Source organism: Capricornis sumatraensis, chromosome 4, assembly GCF_032405125.1.
Source record: "Capricornis sumatraensis isolate serow.1 chromosome 4, serow.2, whole genome shotgun sequence".
In the NCBI taxonomy this organism is placed as follows: domain Eukaryota; kingdom Metazoa; phylum Chordata; class Mammalia; order Artiodactyla; family Bovidae; genus Capricornis; species Capricornis sumatraensis.
Genome location: NC_091072.1, coordinates 4,051,424 through 4,076,351, shown reverse-complemented (window position 1 = coordinate 4,076,351; position 24,928 = coordinate 4,051,424). Strand labels below are relative to the sequence as shown.

At 43.5% G+C, this 24,928-nt stretch overlaps 1 protein-coding gene across 1 annotated transcript in view; it reads left to right on the top strand.

The window, feature by feature from the left end:
- The first annotated feature begins 2,611 nt into the window (after positions 1-2,611).
- Positions 2,612-24,928, top strand: part of THRB (thyroid hormone receptor beta) — a 383,591-nt gene continuing 361,274 nt past the window's right edge. The window contains exon 1 of the mRNA XM_068971138.1: positions 2,612-2,686. The gene's annotated coding sequence lies outside the window, so the exon portion shown is untranslated. The remainder of the gene's footprint in view (positions 2,687-24,928) is intronic.

Here is a 24,928-nt window from a genome sequence, read left to right as displayed (position 1 = left end):
TATATTCATGGCTCTGGGAAAAGGGACAGGGAGTAAAATGGTGGATGAAACACCTTGATTGTGCCTCTTGGAGCTCACAGGCAATCAACAGGTAAAAAAAATACAAGTAAATGTAGAATTAATGCATTTTAGGATTGCTGTGAAGGAAAAGGAGAGGATGCTGAGAGAGAATAATGTGGAGATGTCTTTAGGCTGAGGGATCAGGGAGGTAGGCTAGGATACATGGAGGGTTAGACAGACCAGCCAGAGAAGGAAGGAAGCCCTGCGGAAAAGAACATCCCGGGGCATGGGAGTGCAAGAAGGCTGCTTACTCGGATAGAAAGGTAGGAAGTGGCGAGGTCTGGGAAGAGCCAGTCCATAGAGGAGGTCATAGCCCACACTGAGGAATTTAAATTTCGTTCAGAAAGTAGTGAGATGGTGTTGAGGGTTTTAGCAGAGGAAATGACATGACCTGACATAAACTTGAAAGAGACCATGTTGGCTGCTTCCTGAAGACTGGTGTGTAGAGATGAGGTAGAAGTGGAATCTAGGTGACCCTCTAAGAGGGATTTGCAGGTGTCTGAGTGAGTAATGACCATGGCGTGGACGGGGCAGTGGGAAACCAAAAAGGTGAATGCGTTTGAGATTATTTTGGAAACAGGATGTCATGGTTAAGAGTGTGAGTTCTAAAGCCAGACAAACCGGTTAGAATACCAGTTCCCCCTCTTACTCGCTGTGTGACCATGAGCAAACAAGCTTCTTTGTAATAGGAATCATTTCATAGAGTCATTATGAAGACTGAGTGAGTTACCAGTTCTCTCCAGGCATCAGAAGAGTACACGCAGAGTGAATGCTTTAGTAAATGTTGTCGTGGATATTGTTTTGGTATTTAAATGGATAAGTGTAGGTCACATTTTAAAGGGGGAAGTTGGCGGGAGGTGGTGTCAAAGGCAGTTGCCAGGTGTCTGGTCTAAGTACCCACCCGGTGTGGATGGTGCCAGGTCCTGAGATGGAGGAAACCCAAGAGAAGCAGAGTTGGAGGGGAAGGAAGGACAATAAGCCTGTTTTGAACGTTTTAGTTTCAGATGTGCCTGAAATCCTCAAGTGGAAACATCGGGCAGTTGGAATCTGGTGCTCAGAGTAGTGTCCTGGGCCAGAGATAGAGCTTATGTTTTAGATCACGCTCCTTGTCATGCGTAAATTTGTAGAACAGTCAGCACTTGGAAATAATTTGACCTTCTCCTGGACGGGTCCACCCAGGACCAAGATACTGAAACAGTGTAGTGGCCCTGACTCTCCTTGAAGAAGTGGCAGATGGGGGAAAGGGTGTGGAGATCGTCATCAAACAGGCCATCTTTTGACGTTTACTCCTCCACTTACTATGCAGATGACCATGAACAGTTACAAGTGTTGGTGCTGAATTCAGTGAATCACAGAGGAGGAACGATGGACATCCCCCAGGATCCTGTCCCTTCAGTATCAGGAACCTGGTGGGGCCAGTTCCCGAGAGGGAGGAAAGTGGGAAGGAAGACTGCTTCTCAAAGTCCCCACTTCCTCAGCTGGAGATGAGTATACTTTCCTCTTAGGTGAGGGCCCAAGGAATGTACCTAAGATGCCTAGCATAGCACCTGGCACACAGGAGGCGCTTTGGGCTCTTCTTCCTCTTATTTCAGCTGCAAGCATCGCGACCTTCTTGCACGAATCTGCTTCCATTTCCAGGTTAAGATGGTAATGGGAGCCGTGTGGTGACAGAGCTCGGCCAGGAACAGGCTGAAGTGAATGACTCCCTTGCTGAGGGCACCAAAAAAAAAAAAAGAAGAAGTAATTAGGATAAATATTATTTCAATGCAATATTTTGAAAAGTGAAAACACATACCCCAGATCCATGATGACTAAAATCTATTTTTAATAAAGCCCAGGGGAGGTAGTCCTGATTTCTCCTTTTGCCTGAAGCTCCAGCACTCAGTGGGCTTCCCTCGTAGCTCAGTTGGTAAAGAATCTGCTTGCAATGCAGGAGACCCAGGTTTGATTCCTGGGTCGGAAAGATCCCCTGGAGAAGGAAACTGGCAACCCACTCCAGTGTTCTTGCCTAGAGAATCCCCATAGACAGAGGAGCCTGGTGGGCTACAGTCCATGGGGCCACAAGAGTCGGACACGACTTAGCTACTCAACCACCACCACCACCAGCACTCAGTGTGGAATAATAGTTTGACTAGGCGAAAGCAAAGAAAACAAAGCTTCGGCTCCTGGGCCCCCAGGACTCTTTCTCTCCTTTCTTCCAAAGTTGGTGTCTAAAAGTCAGTCAGCTGACTTGTGTACTCCCAAGACCTCTCTCTCTCCTTCTCTCTCTGCAAGATAGCATGTTCCAAGTCGGGGTAGGAGGTGTGGGGCCTCTGCTAGCCCAGCCCCCAGCCCTGTTCCGTCAGGGCCATGTGTGAGCTGGAGCCGGGCTCCTGGGTTTGCCCCACCTCGGTACATGCAGACCCTGCTGACCCAGAATGCTTGAGCAAACACGGAGTGCTCTATTAGAGGCTGGGGTTTAAAGGTCAGCTCTGTGCTTATCGGCTGAGTCTGATTCACTCTCTCAGTGACTCTCAGGGAGTCTGATGCTTGCAGTGTGGACCGAGGAAGTAGATGAGCCTTTCCATGCAGAGTGGGGAGCTGTTTGCTTTGCAAGGAGCTGTCTCTGCCCACAGGAGGTCCACAGGTCAGCCGCAGGTGGGAGACGCGCGGAGGTCCCCTGCGTCGCACGCTTCCTTCTGACGCGGACTTAGAAAGCGCGAGGTACCTGTGGTCGTTAGTGAATTGTGGCTTTCAGCTTTTTCCTGTGACAATCAGAAGATTTCCAACTGAGACAATTTGGTGATTTTAACATGGTCAGCAGGCAGGCAGTGAGTGAGGAAAAGACAGATTTGCCCAAGCCCATATCTACCGTGCAGAGACCAATGGTGGACGTTTTGAGCTTTTGGGTCACTTTAACAAAAAACTGGGAATGAGGATATAATATTTAAAAGTTATATTCAGGATTTTTATTTCAATGTAAAGAAAAGAATGTTCCTACTTTTTAAAATGTTTTACTGTAAATGTAGCATACCCTTGTCATGTATGAATGATTTGGGCTAAGGCAGTAATTAGCAAAGGGGAAGATTGTTCCAAGCTGCTACTGGACAGTCTGCATGTCAATGGCACTTTAAGATTGCAACATTTTGTTTGGTGACCTTCATACCAGTTGACTGCATGCCCCTTAATCTCTCGCTCTCAAAAAAAGCTGAGCCTGCTATAGATTTGGTCAGTTGTGTGGTTTTCTTTTTTTTGTTTGTTTAACCCAGTTTTTCATTTACCTACTGCTTTATGACTCCTGGTTTAATTTGTACAAAAGGATGAAGTTCATTACTACATAACTCTGAAACTCATCTTTAGGAAAAATAAGTACAAGGGTTGGCATGGATTGAGACTGAAAAGCTTCTGTGTGTGCTGGGGATACACTTTTAAGAGTATAAGAATGCTTTGGAACAGCTGTCAACTAGGTACACAAATGCACAGGGGAAGAAGAAATGCCATGTGGGGGAAATAAAGTATCTTCCAGGCTTGAACCTACAACTGAAAGTTCAAAAGCAGAGTAAATGTCGGGACCTTTAAGCTTTTGTGAGGGGCTGTCAACTTGTAAATATGGCTTCTGTGCAGATCTTTCTCACTGTGCAGTTCCGTGTCCCTCTGTTTTTTGGGTATCTTGTCTTTGTTTGTCAAGAGTTAATGCAAAGACTTTTCAGACTATAAATAAACAGTGCATGGTCCCTGGGCATGGCTACACAGCATACCTATGGAGGTTTTATCTTCTAAAGAGCTAAACAAGATTTTCAATTGTCTAAGTACAGATATTAAGCAACTGAGTTGTGATACTTGTTCAACGAGGTCTGGTTTCATCCCCTTATGCTTCCCTCCATTCCTCTTCTCTCCCTTCCTCTCTCCTCCTCCCTTCTTTTCTTTGCTCATTTATTCTTATCATGTCCACTGGATTGCTTAGATTATCTTACTTCTATCTCTATGAGCACTAGTTTTAAGTCAAAGCTATTAGTTCCACCAAGAACCTGAAAGCCAAGTTAATATCTTTTTCAACCTACTATTCTTCTCTCTTGCCCCATGATTACAGTTCAGTTCAGTCACTCAGTTCTGTCAGACTCTCTGTGACCCCATAGACTGCAGCACGCCAGGCCTCCCTGTCCATCACCAACTCCCGGAGTGTGCTCAAACTCATGTCCATTGAGTTGGTGATGCCATTCAACCATCTCATCCTCTGTCGTCCCCTTCTCCTCCCGGCTTCAACCTTTCCCAGCATCAGGGTCTTTTCCAGTGAGTCAGTTCTTCACATCAGGTAGCCGAAGTATTGGAGCTTCAGCTTCAATATCAGTCCTTCCAATGAATAGTCAGGACTGATTTCCTTTCGGATTGACTGGTTTGATCTCCTTGCAGTCCAAGGGACTCTCAAGAATCTTCTTCAACACCACAGTTCAAAAGCATCAATTCTCTGGCCCCATTATTGCAGTAGTTACTAAAACTAGCATTAGAACAGAAAGTCACACCAGCAAATTGCATTCTTTGGGTTTAGGTATTTCTCATATGTATACTATTCAGCTAAAAGATAAGGATAATAAGCTATAAACTGGCTACCCTACTTTGAAAAATCTTCACTTACCTCTCCAAACCAAATGTGAATAGTCACAGAATTTGTGGACAATAGTATACAGAAAACCTTTAACCTGACGTTCAGTTTTCAGGAGAAAACGTCAAAAACTCCACTACAAATCGCAGCTGTTGGACTAAACGTTGACCTGTTAGTAATCAGGGAGAATGATTTGACTGCTTTCCTGCTGAGCTAAAATACAGTGCTGCCATGCTTTCTCCCGTGGTGGCCCCAGCATGGGTTAGTTACTTGCTCCTGGGAATTTCCTGTCGACAAGCGCATTTCTGTCCATCAGCCGTCACCTGTTTCTGGGAATGGCTAACGGCAGTGGTACGGCATGCTGAATTTTAATGTGCTAGTGGCCCTCTCTGGTTTCAGAAATGGGTCCTGCAAATGTGAACCCATGAAAACCACCGGGAGCAGTTTTAGAGTCAGGAACATTCATCATACCTGGTATAGACAGTGTTCACCGTGCTGCTACGGTGCGTTCAGGAACAGGAAACCCTCATTTCTAAAGAACTTGAAGTTTCTCTTTATTCTTCCTTTACTTTTCCTTGACCATCTTTGCAGCCACTGCTCTGTCCCTGCTAACTGACTGGGTACCTGCCCACCGCTGGTATTAAATTCAGAATTGGACCCAGGCCTTCACACTCAAGCCATTCGGCCCTTACTTCCTCGTGCCTTACGCGTGTCCTTGACCTTAATTTGGCTGGTTGGTTTGCCGTTCTCCACACTTGTCCCTCCCTGGCCTTTGTGTGGGCTCCTCTGTCATTTATTTTTAACTGGTGGCACGTGGCCCTTCTCTGTCCCCTGCCAGCCTGCAGTCTCCCCTCCTCCAGAGCCAGCCCAGGTCTTGTCTTCTCTGGAAAGGCCTTCCTGTGTCTGAATCTAGATTCTGTACCCAGGACTTGCTCACAGTTGTGTGTGTGTGTGTGTTTTCTAAGAAATTAAAAAAATTTTGAAGTATAGTGTTAATTTGTATATAATCTCTATATAATTCATTTTTATATAATCTATAATGTTAGTATCGCCAGTATTCTGGCCTGGAGAATTCCATGGTCAGACGAGCCTGGTGGGCTGCTGTCCATGGGATCGCACAGAGTCGGACACAACTGAAGCAACTTAGCACACATGCATGCATTGGAGAAGGAAATGGCAACCCACTCCAGTGTTCTTGCCTGGAGAATCCCAGGAACAGGGGAGCCTGGTGGGCTGCCGTCTATGGGGTTGCACAGAGTCGGACACGACTGAAGCGACTTAGCAGCGGCAGCAGCAACAGCATAATGTTAATATATAAAAATGTTAATTTTTATATAATCTATAGTGTGTTCATTTTGGCTGTGCAGCAGTGATTCAGCTATACACTAAATGCGCTCCTTTTCATGTTCTTTTCCACTACAGTCTATCAGAGAATATTGAACATTTCCTGCTAACAACCTTAGAACCTTGATGTCCATCCATTCTGTATATAACAGTTTGCCTCTGCTCATCCCAGACTCTCAGTCTTTCATCCCCTCTCCCCTACCGCTTGGCAACCCCCAGTCTGTTCCTTCAAGCAGGGGTCCCCAACCTCTGGGATCTAATGCCTGATGATTTGAGGTGGAGCTGACGTAATAATAACAGAAATAAAGTGCACAATAAACGTATTATGCTTGAATCATCTGAAACCATCCCCTCCTTCCCAGTCCATGGAAGATTTGTCTTCTGCGAAGCTGGTCCCTGGTACCAAAAAGTTTGGGGCCCACTGCCCTGTAGGACTTGGAAACTCTTGACCATCCAAATACACATGTGGTCAAACAACCTGAATCTGTTGAAAATATTCAAAGACTGAGACTCTCAGTCTTTGTTTTGTGCGGTAATCTCATGGCAGGTACTTTGGAGAGTGTGTCTCAGTTTAGGAAATGAACTTCCAGCTGGTGGCCCTGGCCAGATGGGAGGTAACCAGGTCTGTTTTAATGAAGATCCATGTCTAAAGGCTGCTTTTTGATGGAACAAGACAGAGAAAGACCTGCTTATCTGTGTATTTTAGTTTTCCTAATTGGTAACAGTTGTCTCTGGAAAATTGCACATATGCTTATCCAAGGTGATCATTAATATTCTTAACATTGTAAATTTCATTGTCTAATCTCTTTGGAAGTTTTTATTGCCTTGCTCAGAGTTAATCAATAACAGTTTTGCTAAGGGAAACTTTTTTCCCCCTATCTTAACCATTTTTAAGCATACAGTTAAATGGTATATGTGTTTATGCTGACTATTTCATATGTGCTGGTCTTTTTTTTTTTTTTTTGTCGTTATTAGGTTATAGCCCTTTGATCACTGAAGTTAGATTATGAAAATATTAACTTGATTTTCCTTAAATCCTCAAGGTCTTAAGGCATTCACAATTAATAGTAATTTTCTATTTTATTATACATAGGACAAGATACATTTTATATCTTTCAGGGAGAAAAGATTTTGTTTAAAAAATTGCTATTTTTAATCACCAAAATGTAGATTACACTAGTCACATTTCAGAATTAGACACATTTTAGGCATTTACATAAATATGAAATCATTTTAAAACATACAAAGAAAATGTTTTCATTATTAAAATGATCATATTACAAAACACTTGAAAAGGCACTATAGAAAGCCTAGAAAAATTCCATCTCTTAAATATAAGTTAGAATTTTAGAGTCTTCCCTCTAGTCTTGTCTGCTTGAGCATATTGTTATTTCAGTATCAGTTCAGTCCCTCAGTCGTGTCTGACTTTTTGTGACCCCATGGACTGCAGCACCCAGGCCTCCCTGTCCGTCACCATGTCCAGGAGCTTATGCAAACTCATGTCCATCGAGTCGGTGATGCCTTCCAACCATCTCATCCTCTGTCGTCCCCTTCTCCCGCTTTCAATCTTTCCCAGCATCAGGGTCTTTTCAAATGAGTCAGCTCTTCGCATCAGGTGACCAAAGTATTTTTGTTTACATGGTTTCAATCGTGGCATGTTATTAAATGCCTTTATATCACTAAGAAAGAAAAGCTGTCCAACAGAAATCAAGGCAGCTTCACAAAAGGTATGAGCACTTACTTGACTGAACTCAGAAGTTCAGTGTGCGGGAAGGTCAAGCACTGTGGGAGAAGCGCAGTTACGGTGCGCCTTTGGACACCAGGCTCCTTCTGCTTGCGTGGGGAGTGACGACCGGGTGGGACTCTGCTGGGGCTGGTGGGGCCTCGCGGTGACTGGCCGCGTTTACGGGAAACGTTGTCTGCCGCTGCGGAGGGAGAGAGACGGGGACGCGGCCGAGCAGAGCGGGCATCGGGACACCCTGCGGGCATCGGGACACCCTGCGGGCATCGGGTAGCACGGAGCTCCCGGCTCCTGCCGCCCTTCCTCAGGGACTGAGGGCGCCTGAGGACCCTCCCGTTAAAGCTCGTCTTATGATTAGCATTTGAACATCGAGGTTCTCTTTCTTTTTCACTGAAAGAAACTTGACTGGTGCATCTTGCCTGTGAGCGTCGTCCTGTTCGGATCATCTGAGTGATTTACTGGCTTCAGGCGCCTCAAGCTGATCCTCTGCTCAGTGGTGAAGCGCACCCAGCAAGCAGGCAGGTGTGCCCTCCCTGGGCCTCTGTGACTGGGGCCTAGTGGGCACTCAGGGGATGCTTACTGAATGCAGTAGTCCCGTTTTCATTTGTTCTTTTAAATGCCGTCGAGTTGATATGGAGAATGATACAATATAAAATTAATCTTTAAAATAATTTTGATGAGAACTTAAGTTGAGAAGGTTATGGCAAAAATTCAATTTTTATAGTTTAAATATAAAATTAAATACTAAAATATGGAATGTTTAAATTCCCAAATCTGGATATTAGTTACTTCCTATTGAGGAAGAGTCAGGGAATCATAAAGTGGTATTCAGGGCTCATTAAGTGCCTTGTCATGGGTTTTTTTTTTTAATTAAAAAAAATTTTAATTGAAGTATAGTTAATTTGGGCTACCCTGGTGGCTCAAATGGTAAAGAATCTGCCTGCATGGGAGGAGACCTGGGTTCCATCCCTGGAGATGGGTCAGGAAGATCCCCTGGAGAAGGGAATGGCAACCCACTCCAGTATTCTTCATGCCTGGAGACTCCCATGGATAAAGAGGCCTGGCGGACTGCAGTCCATGGGGTCACAAAGAGTCGGACATGACTGAGCAACTAACACACACACACACACAGAGATAATTTACAATGTTGTGTTAGTTTCTGGTATACAGCAACACGATTCAGTTGTACATACATATATATGGGTGTGTGTATTTCACATTCTTCTCCATTATAGGTCATTATAAGATATTGGATATTGTGTCCTGTGCTATACAGTAGGACCTTATTGGTGATCTATTTTATATGTAGTAGTGTGGTGATGTTAATCTCAAACTCCTAGTTTGTACCATGTCCATTCCCCTTTGATAACCATTAGTTTGCGTTCTCTGTGAGTCTGTTTCTATTTTGTAAATAAGTTCATTTGTACGATATCAATAAACTTCACATATAAGTAATATCCTACAGTATTTGTCTTTGAATGAAGTAATTTTGACAGCAAATACACTCAACGACTTGTGTTTTCATCATTCAAAATCTTGTGATACTGGTAGGCAACCGCTGAATATGAACCCTTCTTTCCACGTCTCCTTTCTGCAGAGCACTGGCTACGGGCAGATTCTAAGCACAGACGTGATCAGATTCTTGACTTTCGTTGGTGACTCATCATCTAGCCCCCACCCACTCCTTCTTTTATTTAAAAAAATTTTTTTTTAATTTATTTTTTTAATGAAGGATAATTGCTTTACAGAATTTTGTGGCTTTCTGTCATACAGCAGTGAGAATCAGCCGTAGGTACACCCATGTCCCCTCCCTCCCAAATCTCCCTGCCATCTCCCTCCCCATCCCACCCTTCCAGATTGTCACAGAGCACTCAGTCCTTAGATGTGTGGTGTCTAGGACTTTAAATTCACATTGGGGTGACCACCATGGTTCACCCCATAAGAGGAGAGTCCTGGCATCACTGATTATACACAGGATAAGTAGAAATAAATCAGAAGAAGTAAAGATATCCTTGTGTCATAACAGCTGAAAAGTGAACTTGGAATTAATATATGAAACAGGACAAGTTAAAACAAAACATACTCCCTCTGGGATCATACCTTTCTCATTACTGTGAAGAAGGGCATGGCATGAGAAAGCTCTCTCCCTAGGTTTATTGCAGCTTCACTTAGACCTGTGTTGTTGAAATTAAGTTCAGGAGTTGACTTCTTTCTTATGGCTGAAAGTGAAGTCGGTCCGTCGTGTCCGCTCTTTGCGACCCCATGGACTGTAGCCTACCAGGCTCCTCTGTTCATGGGATTTTCCAGGCAAGAGTACTGGAGTGGACTCATTCTCTTGTTTATCTGTAAATCCCCTGTTTAACAGTGAGAAACTTGAATTTTACCTTCTGACATTCGTTTACTTAATTGTTCAATTCCAAACCTAGTTAATTGTTACAGGCTGGTGGATTGTATAGAATACTCAACAATACATAAAAAGACCTGCTATGGATTTTTCTCATGGTAGTTTATTATAACATTTATTAAATGTTTCAGATCTTTTTCCTACTTGAGTTTAAAAATAAATAGGTAGTTCTTTGAAATGTCATTGAGTTGAGTTGAAAATTAGTTGGAAATGGGGTACTATACTTGCTAATTTTGTAATTAAAATATACATTGCGGAAAAGTTTTCGTCTACTTTTGTTTTAAAATTACTTGATTTCTTATTTAAAAAAAAAACACACACACACAGAGTCTATGTTTGCATAAGTGTGTTCCCTATAATGATGGGAGACTGGAAAGCTCCAAAAAGTTCTTTGCAAGGAGAACAAGAGGCTCAGTCATTTGCAGCTGGACTGGCAGCTCACTCCAGTATTCTTACCTGGAGAATCCCATGGACAGAGGAGCCTAATGGGCTACAGCCCATGGGGTTGCAAGAGGTGGACATGACTTAGTAACCACCAGAGAGAAAGTAGTATATGTTGAACTATTGCTTAGTCCCTTTTGGAAAATATAGAAGTAATTAATACCCTAACAATATTATTACTTGATGTGGTGATGACCCCAAAGACCCAACTGTACCACTACGATACTTTATTAATCAATGAAATATTGATACTGATGAAGGTTCTTGGCCTTTCCCAGTCAATAAAAACTGATCAGAGGCCAGACAAGAAATTCAGGCAGGGCATTACAGGGACCCCTGCTGCAGCAGGAGGGAACAGAAAAGAGGATTCTGTTTCCTTGCTTGCCCCTGAAGCGAGTGAGCTGGTTCCTTAAACGGAGTGAGGGGAGGGGCGGGTCCAGGGGTTGGGCTGGAGGCGTGGCTTAGGTGGTTTGCCCACCTCCTTGTGGTGGTGCGTGCAGAGGGCATGTGCAGTACCCCGCTTTTGCTCCTGATGCCGTTTTTTTGTTTTTGTTTTTTTGCTTTGGCTCTTCAGAAGTGGCAGTTGGGTTTTTTGTGTTTCTTATGGTCTGGAACTCGCCCTAACTGTGCACGCCTGCGGTTAGTTTTAGTCCTTAGAGCTTCTTCGTATTTTGTAGCTCAAGGAGAGGGATGTCCACGAGCAGGCACTGCAGCCAGGGTCCCAGGTCCCAGCCTGCCTAAATAGCACTCCAGGACTTCAGACTTTAAAGTCAGAAGGAGAAGGGGGCCATGCAGTGAAGGAGGAGAATAGCTGGATACCCTGGGTTACATCAAGCTAGATAACAAACATCTATTTGCCTTCCCAAAATGTCTGTTTTTCATATGAATGCACGCATGTCCCATCAACTGGAATGTGAGCTCCCTGTGGAAAGATGCTACAGAAGATGGGTTTGTAAAGACATACACTTACCCTCTGGGAACTTAACTTCCTGATGGGTGAGTAAAACTCCCACCTATGAAGACAGCTAGAAATGCAGCATGTTTCGAGTGTCGTAGAGATTGATAGAGTCTGCTGCGGCTGCTAAGTCGCTTCAGTCGTGTGCCACTCTGTGCGACCCCATAGACGGCAACCCACCAGGCTCCCCCGTCCCTGGGATTCTCTAGGCAAGAATACTGGAGTGGGTTGCCATTTCCTTCTCCAGTTTGTTAAACTTGTTTCAGTTACAGGAAGTAGTTGAATCACTGGATTCATCCCTATAGCCTAAGGCTCAGGGATGCAAAGCAAGTTGCTGCCATTAATAATGTTAATATAAACAGATGTTGAAAAGCTTCTATGGTCAAATAAATTTAGAGAATTTTGGGTTAATCATAGTGAAGAGTATTCAGTCTTTAAGATACTAAAGTACATTGTGAATTTCCAAAAGGGTGACACAATGTATTCATCTGCCTAGAGGACACTTTAAAATTGTGCAATGGCTTGTGGAACTTGCATGCACTGTAACACAGTTTGGGAAATTCTGGCAAAAATAAGAAATAAGAAAAATAAGGTGATACATGTTCAATGTGGAGTCTCTAGCTTTCATTGAATATCACTTGCTCACTGGCTGCTGCTGTTATAACAAATTACCACCAATTCAGTAGCTTAAAACAAATTTATTATCTATAGTTCTGGAAGTAAAAGTTCAAAATAGGTCATCCAGGTTTTGTTCCTTCTGGCTACTGTGTGGGAGAATCTGTTTCCTTGCCTTTCCAGCTCTTAGAGACTGCCCATATTCCTTGGCTTGTGGCCCCAAGTCACCTGACTTCTACATCTTTCATCCCATCTTCTGATCCTCCCTCCTCTTTCCCTTATAGCACCCCCTGTGGTTATATCGGGCTTCCCCGTCTCAAGATCCTTACCTTAATCACATCTATAAAATCCCTTTCACCGTGTAATATAATATATTCACATGTTCCAAGATGAAGGTGTGGACATCTCTGCGAACCATTATTCCCCAGACCCACACCCACATTATATTTCCCAGAACCCTAGATGGTACCCAGGCTTCCCTGGTGGCTCAGTGGGTAAAGAATCCGCCTGTGATGCAGGAGGCCTGGGTTCGATCCCTGGGTTGGGAAGAAAGGGAAAGGCTATACCCAGTCCAGTATTCTGACCTGGAGAACTTCATGGGTAGTCCATGGGGTCACAAAGAGTCAGACACGACTGAACCACTTTCTCTTTCAATAGATGGCACCCAGTAAATATTTGGTGAATATCCTTCATTAAGAGACCGATTCAATGATTTTAGTAAAGCTCCCTGAATTATGCTGCTGAAGGAGAAATGGACTTCTGGCATCATCACTGCAAGTAGATTTTGCAGGAATTTTTAAGAGCGTGGGTTTTTTATGTGTGTGTGTGTGAAAAGTCCTCCCGATGTAGAGAGTGTTATGAAATGATGATTTAGCAGAGGCAGACTGCATCTCTGCAGAAACACACATCATTCCCTCAGTAATCACTCAGCATGCTGACCTCCCTCCAGACCTGCTTCCTGTGTTGCGACTGTTTTGTTGTGGCCAGACTTTGAGTGGGAAGAAGAGGGAGGTTGGCAGAGTCTAGTGGGAGGAGGCCAGAGAAGGAATTAGCCAGATCTGATGGAGAAATGGTTTCTGGGATGCCTTTGAGAAGAGGAGGTGGCTTATGACACACTGGCTCCAGCATTTCCTTAAGATAGAAGGACAGAAAAGACAGTTGTCTTCATTTCCTTAGAAGGCTATGTTCAATACGCCTGGCTTCTTATTTTTCTTGTCAATCATTGGTTTGTTTTTATTCCTTCAGAAATAAATTTTATCCTGAAATTTATTGTAGAAAATAAAAGTTACCTAGTCTAATGCTCATAGATAAGCCCTGTAACTTTTTAGTACATTTTCTTCCAATTTTTTTCTATATGTATTGTTACTTTATAAAATCAGGACTGTGGTCTAGATACAATTTTGTATCTTATTGATGTTAACTTGACCAGGAGCATCTTCTTGTGGCATTAAATAGTCTTCAAAACATGATTAATTAATAACTATATAATATTGTACTTAGGAGTGTATAACTGTAGTTGGATGCTCATGCTTTGCATTCATCTTTTGCCATTTTCTTAATTGCTGCTACATGATAGTAGATGTAGTCAAAGGACATGAACATGTTTATACTTCTTCTTAGATGTGGCCGAAGGTATTCGTTCATTTACATTCCAGCTGGCAGTGTATGAGACTGTCTTCAGGTCCTCCCATTCAGCAGCAATAAGCATTAATCATTTAACATTTTTGAATGTTAATTGGATGTGTATAACAATTCTTTTGTAACTTGTTGATCCATGTTCTTTGCCCATTTATCCATTGAGGTATTAATATTTTGCCTATGAACTTTCTATTAAAGAGCCTTTCTATGCCACATCTCTGGACATTATTTTCCTAGTTTGGTGTTTGCGTTTTAATCTGAGTGTTGTGCTATTGGACATGTGATTTTTTTCATGTTTATTACTACAGTCAAATCTATTACAACTTTCTGATATACTCTGCTACTTCTGTGTTTACAAATTGTTTGGCCCAATATCTAATAAATAGCCACCTATATTTTTCATAATCTTTTATAATTTTATTTTTAAATTTAGTATGTAATCCATTTGTAGTTCAGTTTGACACATTGTATGAAGGAGAGATGTAATTTTTTAACTATTCAAATAGCTACTTCAGTATCATTTATTGAGTAACCCCTTTATTCTATATTGAGTTGTGATTAGATCTATGTTAATTAAATTAGTATATACATTTTGGTATCTGGGGTCTTCATTCTATTTCTTTAACATCTATTGATTGTGGAAACAGAACCATATTGTATTTTGTAAAGCATTTTCCATTTCTGATATAATAATCCCTAACTGCTTCATTATTCCATATTTTAAATGTACCTTAGCCAGTTATCATCTGAGCATTCTTCCAGGTGAATGTTGGAGTTAATTTTCAAATAAAAAATTCTGATGTATCTGCATGGAATTATGTACAAACTATGACATATTTTGGAAGAGTTTGCATCTTTACAATTTTTTATCATTTCATAATCTGCCTGTTTTTTAAGTCTAATTTGGTACAACAGAAAAATTATTTCTTCACACAAGTTCTGCATATTTTTAAAGGTTATTCCTAGGTACTATATGCTCTTTATTTAATGGTATTTGGTATTTTTCTAGTGTTTTCTAACTGGTAGTTATTGTTATATAAAAGCTGTTGATTTTTTATTAATAACTGAAGTATAGTTGAGTTCCAGGATTGCAAGTGTACAGCAAAGTGACTCAGTTATACAGCTGTTTGTTTATCTTGGAAATTTGCAAATATTTTCTCCCATCCTGCAGGTTGTCTTGTAGTTTTATTTATGGTTCCTTTACTGTAAGAAGAAAAGATGAATCCAAACTGGAAAGGAAGGAGTAGAACTGTCACTGTTTGCAGATGACACGATATTATAGATAGAAAATCCTAAAGACATCACCAGAGAACTCCTAGAGCTCATCAATGAATTCACTTTAAGTAATTGGTTTTATATATTGGTTTTGATTCTGTTTATTAGTGATAATCATTTTTTCACTTAGTTCTCCTGAGTTTTCTTAGCAAAAGTTATAATATACAGAAGAATGATTCTAATACCTTTCTAAAGAGACTATTTCTTCTTCTAGAACCATGTCTTATAGCATTAGCCCGAATTTCCACAGCAGTGTTAAATATGTTTAATGATATTCTTATCTCACTTTTCATTTTAATAGCTAGGATAGAATTTTCCAACCATGTTAAAGAAACTTCATTGCATTTCTAATATGCTGCTGCTGCTGCTGCTGCTGCTGCTAAGTCGCTTCAGTCGTGTCCGACTCTGTGTGACCCCATAGACGGCAGCCCATCAGGCTCCCCCGTCCCTGGGATTCTCAATATGCTGAGAGTATTTTTAATCAAAAAGGAGTTTTGAAATGCTATAAAATGTCTTGACTATTTTGGTAGATTCAGTCCCTGGGTTGGGAAGATCCCCTGGAGAAGGGAACAGTCAGCTACCCCCTCTAGTATTGTGGTCTGGAGAATTCCATGGACAGAGGAGCCTGGCAGGCTCCAGTCCACAGGGTCGCCAAGAGTCAGACACGCCTTAGCGACTTTCACTTTCACTTTTTCATCCTCTGTGAGGAGAACATTACGTGGAGATCAGATCATAGAATTTATGACCAGAGCTGGGATCATATTGCACCTCTTCCTCTTAAATTGTTTATCACTCCATGAGTTATTTGTTGTCTTCCAACTTCAGTTTCTTACACTGTTATATGAGGATAAAGAGTATTTTGTAAAGATATTGTGAGTATCCAATGAGAATTGCTTACAATTCATCAGACTTGATACAGAGTATCATATTCTTTTTGAAAATTATTGTGTAATTTTTGCCTTTAATCTGTTAAAATGGTGTTCTATAATATAAAGCTTCTTAGTATTTACTTATTTTTTATTCTTGGAGTAAAGCCTACTTGGTGTGATGAAATATTTTCTTAACTCCCTGCTGTATTCAATGTTTGTTCCAGATTATTGCATCAATTTCTATAATAATTTGGTCTTTGGATGAATGTTATATTGTCTTTCTAGTTTTGACATCAAAATGTTAAGTTCTTATAATGATCAGAACTTTTTAATATTTTTTGTGATTTGGACCTATGGGGATTGTATTTTCTTTGAGACTGCAAAAGAAGTTCCCTGTGGAATTTTCTATGCCTGGATTATTTTTGAACCAGATAATGCTTTTACAACTTTTTACATTATTTTTAAATTTGTAGTTGTTTATTTTCTCTAATCATTTTGTCTGTTCCGTGTGTCTGTTTAAGCTTGTGCCATTTTAGTATTTCAAATTATATCTAAAAATTATCTTTTGTTAGTATTTTTAAATAATAGGCATAAAATTGAACACAGTACTCACTCATAATTTCTAAAATTGTATTTGTGCTTCTCTTTTTTTTTTTTTTTGTATAATTCTGAGGTTTATTTGGCTTGTTCTAAAAGAACTACCTCTTGGATTTATTTATTATTTTTTGTACCCCCCACATCTGTAACATAATCTCACAGTGATTACTTTAATTCTTATACACTTTTGACTCTGCCACCTCAAAAGTCATCATTTATCACATGGTCAGCGATCATTTATCAAGTTCTTCCAAAGCCCCCCCTTCATAGAGGAGCTGGTGTCTGTTTTCACCCTAAGGCTGGGAACTATGGCAGAACATTCTGTCTAGGTTCACGGCCAAGCTCCACTGCTAACCACCTATGTAATCTCTAAGCTACTTCAACTTTCCGTGCCATAGTTTCCTCATCCGAGTGCGAGGATATGAAGCTCAGAAGAGTCTCTGGCATATAGTCAGTAGCTTTTAATTAGCTCTTGTCATTATTATACTTTAGAATAAACACTGTGATTGTCCTCAAGGTTAGAGTGTATAGACAGAGTTGCCAATGGAACTCAAAGACAAATGGAACATACAGGGTTTTCACTTGTAATATTTGGAAAGATTTTAGCCTTCAGAAGAACCAGACACGGTGAATAAAGGTTGCAGCCGACCATGACGCTATAGTTCATCTGTTCAAAATCCATATTGGTGGAAAACCAGCAGTTCCTCACATGCTTATCCCATCTGTGTGGGTCCTCACATGTTTGCTGATTGCTGTCCAAAAGTCAGAGATAAACGTGTTTTCTTTTCTTTTTAAAAAAATTTTTATTGGAGTATAGTTGATTTACAGTGTCGTGCTAGTTCCAGGTGTACAGCAAAGTCCATCATATACACGTATCCACTCTTTTTAGTTTCTTGTCCCATGTAGGTCATTACAGAGTACTGAGCAGAGCCCCTGTGCTGTACAGTAGGGCCTCATTAGTTATCTCTTTTATATATAGTAGTGTATGTATGTCAGTCCCAGTCTCCTAATTTAACCCCCTCCCCAGAAGTTTGTTTCCTGCATCCGTGACTCTATTTCTGTTTTTAAATGTGTTTTTTAAACAATATTTATTTTTGGCTGTGCCAAATCTCCAGTGCAGCACCAGGGCTTTCTCTAGTTGTGGCAAGCGGGGGGCTGCTCTCCAGTCACGGGGTGCAGGCTTCTCACTGCGGTGGCTTCCCTTGCTGCTGAGCTCAGGCTCTAGGGTGCTCAGGCTTCGGTAGTTATGGTGCAGGGCCTTGGGTGCCCCACGGCATGTGGGATCTTCTGGGACCAGGCATCGAACTGGTGTCCCTTGTGCTGCAAGGTGGATTCTTAACCACTGGACCAATAAGGGAAGTCCCTTAAAGGCGTTTTCTTGAGGGAGCCAGCAAGTTAAAGAAATTGGCTTGAGTCTTAAAAAAAAAAAAATTTTTTTTTTAATTTTAGGGATTCACGTTAGAATGTTTCTGTTTGGAGAGGGCTCTCTAGTGATGTAAGTTACTTGTGTTCTTTCCTGTCTAGTGTGTGAAGGGCACACCTCATCCTAACAGCAGCACAGCAAAGCACCGTGTACCTTTCTCACATTGTCGTGTAGGCAAGCGAGGGGGTCAGTTTCAAGCAGGGGATTCATGTGTGTATGTAGGTGATACTCTGCTTTCCGTGTATTACCTCAGCTCATTGCATGGTGTCTCTGGCACTGCTGTGCTTCCTAGAATACCGTCCTAACCTCTGCCACCTGCTTTCAGGAGAAAGCTGAAACTGCAGCAGGGCACCGGGGGCCTCTCCGGCCTGTGTCCTGCTCCTGACGGTCCCTGCAGCTCCTTGAGTCGCAGGAGGGTCTGAGGGGACCCCAGGATTTTCACGCCCTGCTGGGCACGCCGCTTGTGATCCCCTTTCTTCGCCGAGTACCAGACCTGGGAATGTGATGGGATTGTCACTCTCTGAGCCACTTCATACGGGACCGCACCCCAGCGGAAGGCAAAGAGAGATTCTGCCTCTGGCCTTGAAGAAGCAGAGTGCCATAGTGGCCACGGTGGGGGCGGGGGCTGCAGGAACCTGCAGGAAAGTGCAGATCTCAATTTTGCAACTCACTGTCCATAGACAGCCAGTGAGCTTGGAAGGGGACCTGAAACCTAAGCCAACACCTTGGTTTTGACCTGATGAGGTCTGAGCAGAGGCTAGGCTAACCTGACGTGTGGGACTGACCCACAGAAACTATGGGATAACAGATTTGGTTGTTTGAAGCTACTACATTTGTGGTCATTTGCTAAGGAAAGAAGTGAAAGTAACTCAGTTGTGTCCAACTCTTTGCGACCCCACAGACTATAAGGTGCATGGAATTCTCCATGCCAGAATACTGGAGTCATTTGTTTCTCCAGGGCGCATCTTCCCAACCCAGGGGTCGAACCCAAGTCAGTGGATTTTTTACCAGCTGAGCCACCAGGGAAGCTATGGGGCATTAGAGAAATAACGCAGTTGGTTAGTCTTGTCACCTGCTTTCCTTAGATCAGGCACGTCCCACGTGTCCCCAGCCAGGGCTCCCCACAGCCCCTCCCAGACTCAGCATCCTCTTCTCAATGGGAGAAAACAATGTTTAAATTCTAAAATCATCTCCTTGGATTATTTTCAATCACAAAATGAGTACCTTGATATCCTGTTTTTCTATGAAATGAATGGAAGTAAAATATTTTATTGGAAATTAATTATCCTTTGAAACTCAGCATATCAGAATATCTATGAAAGAGTCAGTTGATGGTCGGATTTAGACTGGGTCTAGGAACAGGTATGAATGAAGCTGTGGGAGAGCTACAGTGCTCCTGGGAGGGAGTCACTAACAGTGGGCTGTGAGAATCCACTCTTGGTCCTATCAAAGTGTTCCTTTAAAGAGCCATTTTTCTAAGATTGACTCCCCTGGCTTTGGCTGTGCTGGGTCTCTGGTGCCGCGCGGGCTCCTCTCTAGTTGCGGTGTGCAGGCTTCTCACTGCAGCCTGGCTTTGGCTGTGCTGGGTCTCTGGTGCCGCGCGGGCTCCTCTCTAGTTGCGGTGTGCAGGCTTCTCACTGCAGCCTGGCTTTGGCTGTGCTGGGTCTCTGGTGCCGCGCGGGCTCCTCTCTAGTTGCGGTGTGCAGGCTTCTCACTGCAGCGGCGCCTCTTGTTGCAGAGCATGGGCTCTAGGGTGCGCAGGCTTCAGGAGCAGTGGTGCCTGGGCTTGGCTGCCCCGCATCGTGTGGAATCTTCCCGGACCAGGGATCAAACCCACGTGTCCTGTTTTGGCAGGCAGATTCTTAACCACTGGAATGCCTGGGAAGCCCAAAGTGTTGTTTTATATCAACAAGTTTAGTGAAGATACAGACTGCATATTTATCAAAGTTGTGGTGGACATAAGGCCTTGAAGCATAGCATGTACTTTGAGTAACACAATTAGGATCCAAAGAGATCATTTCAGGTCAAAATGATGGTGGGCCAACTCATCCAAGATGGACTTTAAGCTAAACAGGCATAAAAGTCTATAGTTAAGTTAAAAGACATCAATCTAGAAACGAGGCATGGGGTTAGACAGACAATATATGCAAAAATATTTACAGGTTGGCATAAATAAGTGATATACTGGGCATGTCACAGAACTTATTCGAATCATGAAATTAATTTTTGAAACTCTGTTAATGGAATGGCTGTGTACCGAACAAGAAGACTAGCTCTCCTTTGCTCATGGGGGTCAACGGCACTCCTGGAGGCTTGGGTGGTTCTGGGCACCTCTTTAATGTAGTCAAAGACAAGCCGGAATTTCTTCAGTGGGCCGGAACCAGAAGAGTGAACAGATCTGATATCACACATGATATAGTGGGACAATCTGAGCATGGACATTTAACTAAGGATTAGACGCCCTGTCCATGACTTTGGCAAATGGAAGTTACGAGGGAATAGATTATTTGCTTACATTGAAGACGTAATCATTGACATGCTTTGAAACTTCATAGCAAAATATACCGGGCTGCCTTTGGGCATTATTGACCCCTCTGTCCCTGAGAGGCAGGCTCAGAGGCTGGGGCGGAGGAAACCAGATGCGTGGAGTCTTGTGCGTGCATTGTTACCATATGACAACGATGAACCAAAATCACCCACACACAGTTAGAGGCTAGAAAGTATCATGAAAGGTAGAATACAGAAACTCACGTTGATGGTTTTTGAAAGTCAGAGGTTAACTCAGCCTGTTTCTGGGCAGAGGACTGGCTCCCCGAGGCTGCCCAAATCCCCCACAAAAGGGCAACAACCTGTTCATCAAGCCAAATTCTTCTAGGCTTGAGAAGCTGCCTCTAACAGGTGCGATCAGTGGGCCCCCAGACCCCATCACTGGGCTGGTGTGCCCGTCCTCCAGAGGCTGCCAGCTCCTCACCCTGCCATCCTCCCCTGTAGCACTGCCCTTGGCTGATGGCACCTGTCTCATCCAAAGACGCCTGGGAGGTGGTGGCCCCATCCCCGGGGACAGCCCTCCGGCCCTGCCTGACATCCTCTGTCGTCCTCTCTCCTCTCGCCCTCAATCTTTCCCAGCATCAGGGTCTTTTCCAGTGAGTCAATTCTTGGCATCAAGTGGCCAAAGTATTGGAGTTTCAGCTTCAGCATCAGTACTTCCAGTGAACACCCAGGACTGATTTCCTTCAGGATGGACTGGTTGGATCTCCTTGCAGCCCAAGGGACTCTCAAGAGTCTTCTCCAACACCACAGTTCAAAAGCATCAATTCTTCAGGGCTCAGCTTTCTTTATAGTCCAACTCTCACATCCATACATGACTACTGGGAAAACCATAGCTTTCACTAGATGGATCTTTGTTGGTAAAGTAATGTCTCTGCTTTTGAATATGCTATCTAGGTTGGTCATAACTTTTCTTCCAGTGAGCAAGCATCTTTTAATTTCATGGGTGCAGTCACCATCTGCAGTGATTTTAGAGCCAAAAAAATAAAGTCTGTCACTGTTTCCACTGTTTCCCCTTCTATTTCCCATGAAGTGATGGGACCGGATACTATGATCTTTGTTTACTGATGCTGAGTTTTAAGCCAACTTTTTCACTCTCCACTTTCACTTTCATCAAGAGGCTCTTTAGTTCTTCTTCGCTTTCTGCCATAAGGGTGGTGTCATCTGCATATCTGAGGTTATTGATATTTCTCCTGGCAATCTTGATTCCGGCTTGTGCTTCATCCAACCTGGCATTTGGCATGATGTACTCTGCATATAAGTTAAATAAGCAGGGTGACAATATACAGCTTTGACATACTCCTTTTCCTATTTGGAACCAGTCTGTTGTTCCATGTCTAGTTCTAACTGTTGCTTCTTGACCTGCATATACATTTCCCAGGAGGCAGGTCAGGTGGTCTGGTATTCCCATCTCTTGAAGAATTTTCCATAGTTTGTTATGATCCACACAGTCAAAGGCTTTGGCATAGTCAATAAGACAAAAGTAGATGTTTTTCTGGAACTATGCAGACCTTTGTCGGCAAAGTGATGTCTTTGCTTTATAACACACTGTCTAGGTTTGTTATAGCTTCCCTGCCAAGAAGTAGTTGTCTTCCAATTTCATGGCTCCTCATAGCAAAATTCAGGGTTAAACTAAAGAAAGCAAAGGCATCTTAGTAGAGTGTAAAGCCCATGACAAACACAAGCTATTATTCAGATATTACATTAAAATGCAGTCCTGCTCATGTACAGCTTGCCAAATATTGGTTTGGCCAAACAGTTCTTCCAGGATTTTCATAAGATCTTTGAAGCTCTGAGGTATGAACATAAATAAGAACTGTTTAAGGTGGGGATGGTTTGCTCCCTCAGGGAGGGCCAGAGCTCTGTAGGAGTTCAGAAGAAGATGAGCCCATTTCCTGTTGAACATTTGTTCTTTGGACCCAAAAGTATGTTTGTCTTCTTTCCTGCAATTCCCTTCTGGCTTCGGGCATGAAGACAGCAGGACCTTGCATAAATTCAGAGAAATAAAAAAGATCGTTTACCCTGTTTGATGCTTCATGGAGAAAAAGGGCCTGGTCCACATATACAGGACCACTGTAGGGATGGAGTCATCTCTTTAGAATTAACCCTTTGTTATGAGATTTAAGGATGTTCCCTTTCCAGTGGATTTTACTAGACCAGTCAGATGTGAGAACTTGACATTTTGTATATGGATCTCTGTTTTTAGTATTGATTAGCAATGGCACCCCACTCCAGTACTCTTGCCTGGAAAATCCCGTGGACGGAGGAGCCTGGAAGACTGCATTCCATGGGGTCGCTGAGGGTCAGACACGACCGAGCAACTTCACTTTCACTTTTCACTTTAATGCACTGGAGAAGGAAATGGCAACCCACTCCAGTGTTCTTGCCTGGAGAATCCCAGGGACGGGGGGAGCCTGGTGGGCTGCCGTCTGTGGGGTCGCACAGAGTTGGACACGACTGAAGTGACTTAGCAGCAGCAGCTGATTCTTTGATCATAATGTGAGCAGGTCCGTGTTATTATAACTGTACTTAAGAGTTCCTGGAGCAGCTGGAAGAAGCTGGACAGACACAGTGAGAAGTACGTGATCGTCCAGGCCACCCATTCGGGGAATAGTGGATGCTCCAAGCTTGGAACAGCAACCTCAGTGAATCACTGCCCCATGGTGGTACCAGATGCCTGAGACATAGAATGCTTTTCTGATAACCTGTATTCTGACAGCCAAACTCAGGGTGAAACTAAAAAATACTAATTGCTATCATTGATCTTCTAAGTTACTCAAGCAGATATATATAGATATACTTGAATAAAATGTACTTCTACGTTTATGCAAGACAACAGTTGCGCAGAGGCCTGGCCGTCTGCTCTTCCTGAACAGCTTGGAGAGGTGAGGCGTGCAGGGCTGCAGGCTTCGCGGTCACTCCTGGGCCCGGATGTTGTTTCCCATCTTGCTGGCTCAGTACCTCAGGCGCGAGTTGGATGTTCAGTATTCCAGCGGTTGCGGCTGGAGCTTGGCTGTGCTCCTGGCATCCTGAGAGTCTGGGAAACCTCAGCCCCCGCGGCTCCGAAGGCAAACATGGCGGGCTCGGAGCTTGCACACGGCCCCTGCGCAACGCGGCGAAATAGGGCATATTGGGGAGAAGCGCCTGGAGCGAAGGGCCCGCCCCGCGCACGCGCAGAGGCCGGGCTCTCTCGGGGCACCGCGGTCCTGCCTCCAGGTTGCCCTTGATGCCCTGGACGCCGCGCCAGCACCGCTGACCCGCCCGGCGCCCTGCCCGCTCAGTTCCCTTCCTTCTTATCTCTGCGTCCCTGCGCGCGCGTTTCCGGTCTCCTTTGCCTCACTTGGCCCCGGCGACTCTGTTGTCTACTTTTCTGAGCCCTCGCCTCCCATCTGTGTGGTGTCCTCCGCGTAGTGTCTGTGGCCCCGGAGTGTGCTCTCTCCCTCGTTTCCAGTGACTGGCTGGTGATGTCGCCCCGTACGTGCTGAGCTAAGCCAGAAACCCCAGGCCGTCTCTGACTTCTCCCCCAACATCCAGGTCTTTTCAAGACAGGTTCCACCCACCCAGCACTTTAGGTGCCTCCCCACCCCAGAGCCCTCATCCAGGACAGGACTCCTCCAGCATCCTGGAATCCTCTACCTTTAAAAAATTTTTTATTTTCCAAAAAAAACCGATCTGACCATGCCACCTCCTGGATGATAGCTGTTGGTTTCGTGGCAGAACTCTCGGCAAGAACACTCGCGAGCCCGGTCTGTCCCTCGGCACTACATGCCAGGCACACCAACTTCTTACTATGTTTAAAGGAGGCTTTTCTGCTTTTGCACATACCATTTTCTCTTTTCTCCCCAAAATGTCCTTCTCGTTTTCTCTAGCTAAGATCTATTCTTATTTTGCAACTGTTTTATCGAGTTTTCTGGATTTTCTCAAGTTGAAGTCACTGTGTCTCTGTGTGCCCAGCTAAATACTGGCTGTGTCTCTATCATGACATCTAACCCCACACTGAGTTAAAAAAAAATGCTTTGCATGACAGAATAATTTATAAATGGCAAAGCATTTTTCACAGACTTTCTCTCCATGGTGAGTTGGAAAAAGCAGAGATATGAAAGAGCTTGTGTTCCAGGGCACTTCGGTGGTGGTTCTATTTTGGTCATTTTTGATCCCCATGTACAGTTATCTACACCTTTAGCAACAAGGAAAGTGTGTCAAACGTCCTGCCACTTCGGAGGATAAGAGCCTGGGCAGAGTGCTTGATGAGAATGGACGGCCAACTCTGTTCTCCCAAGTGAGAGCCTTGAATTAAAGACAGAAGGGGCCCGGACTCTTGGAGCTAGGATATTTTTTTGCTAAGAACAGTCTTTGTGAAACACTGAATACCTTTTTTTAGGCATAAATTTAAGCTAGGAACTGCTTGACCTCTTTTTGTCTTTTTGTTTTGTTTATTAA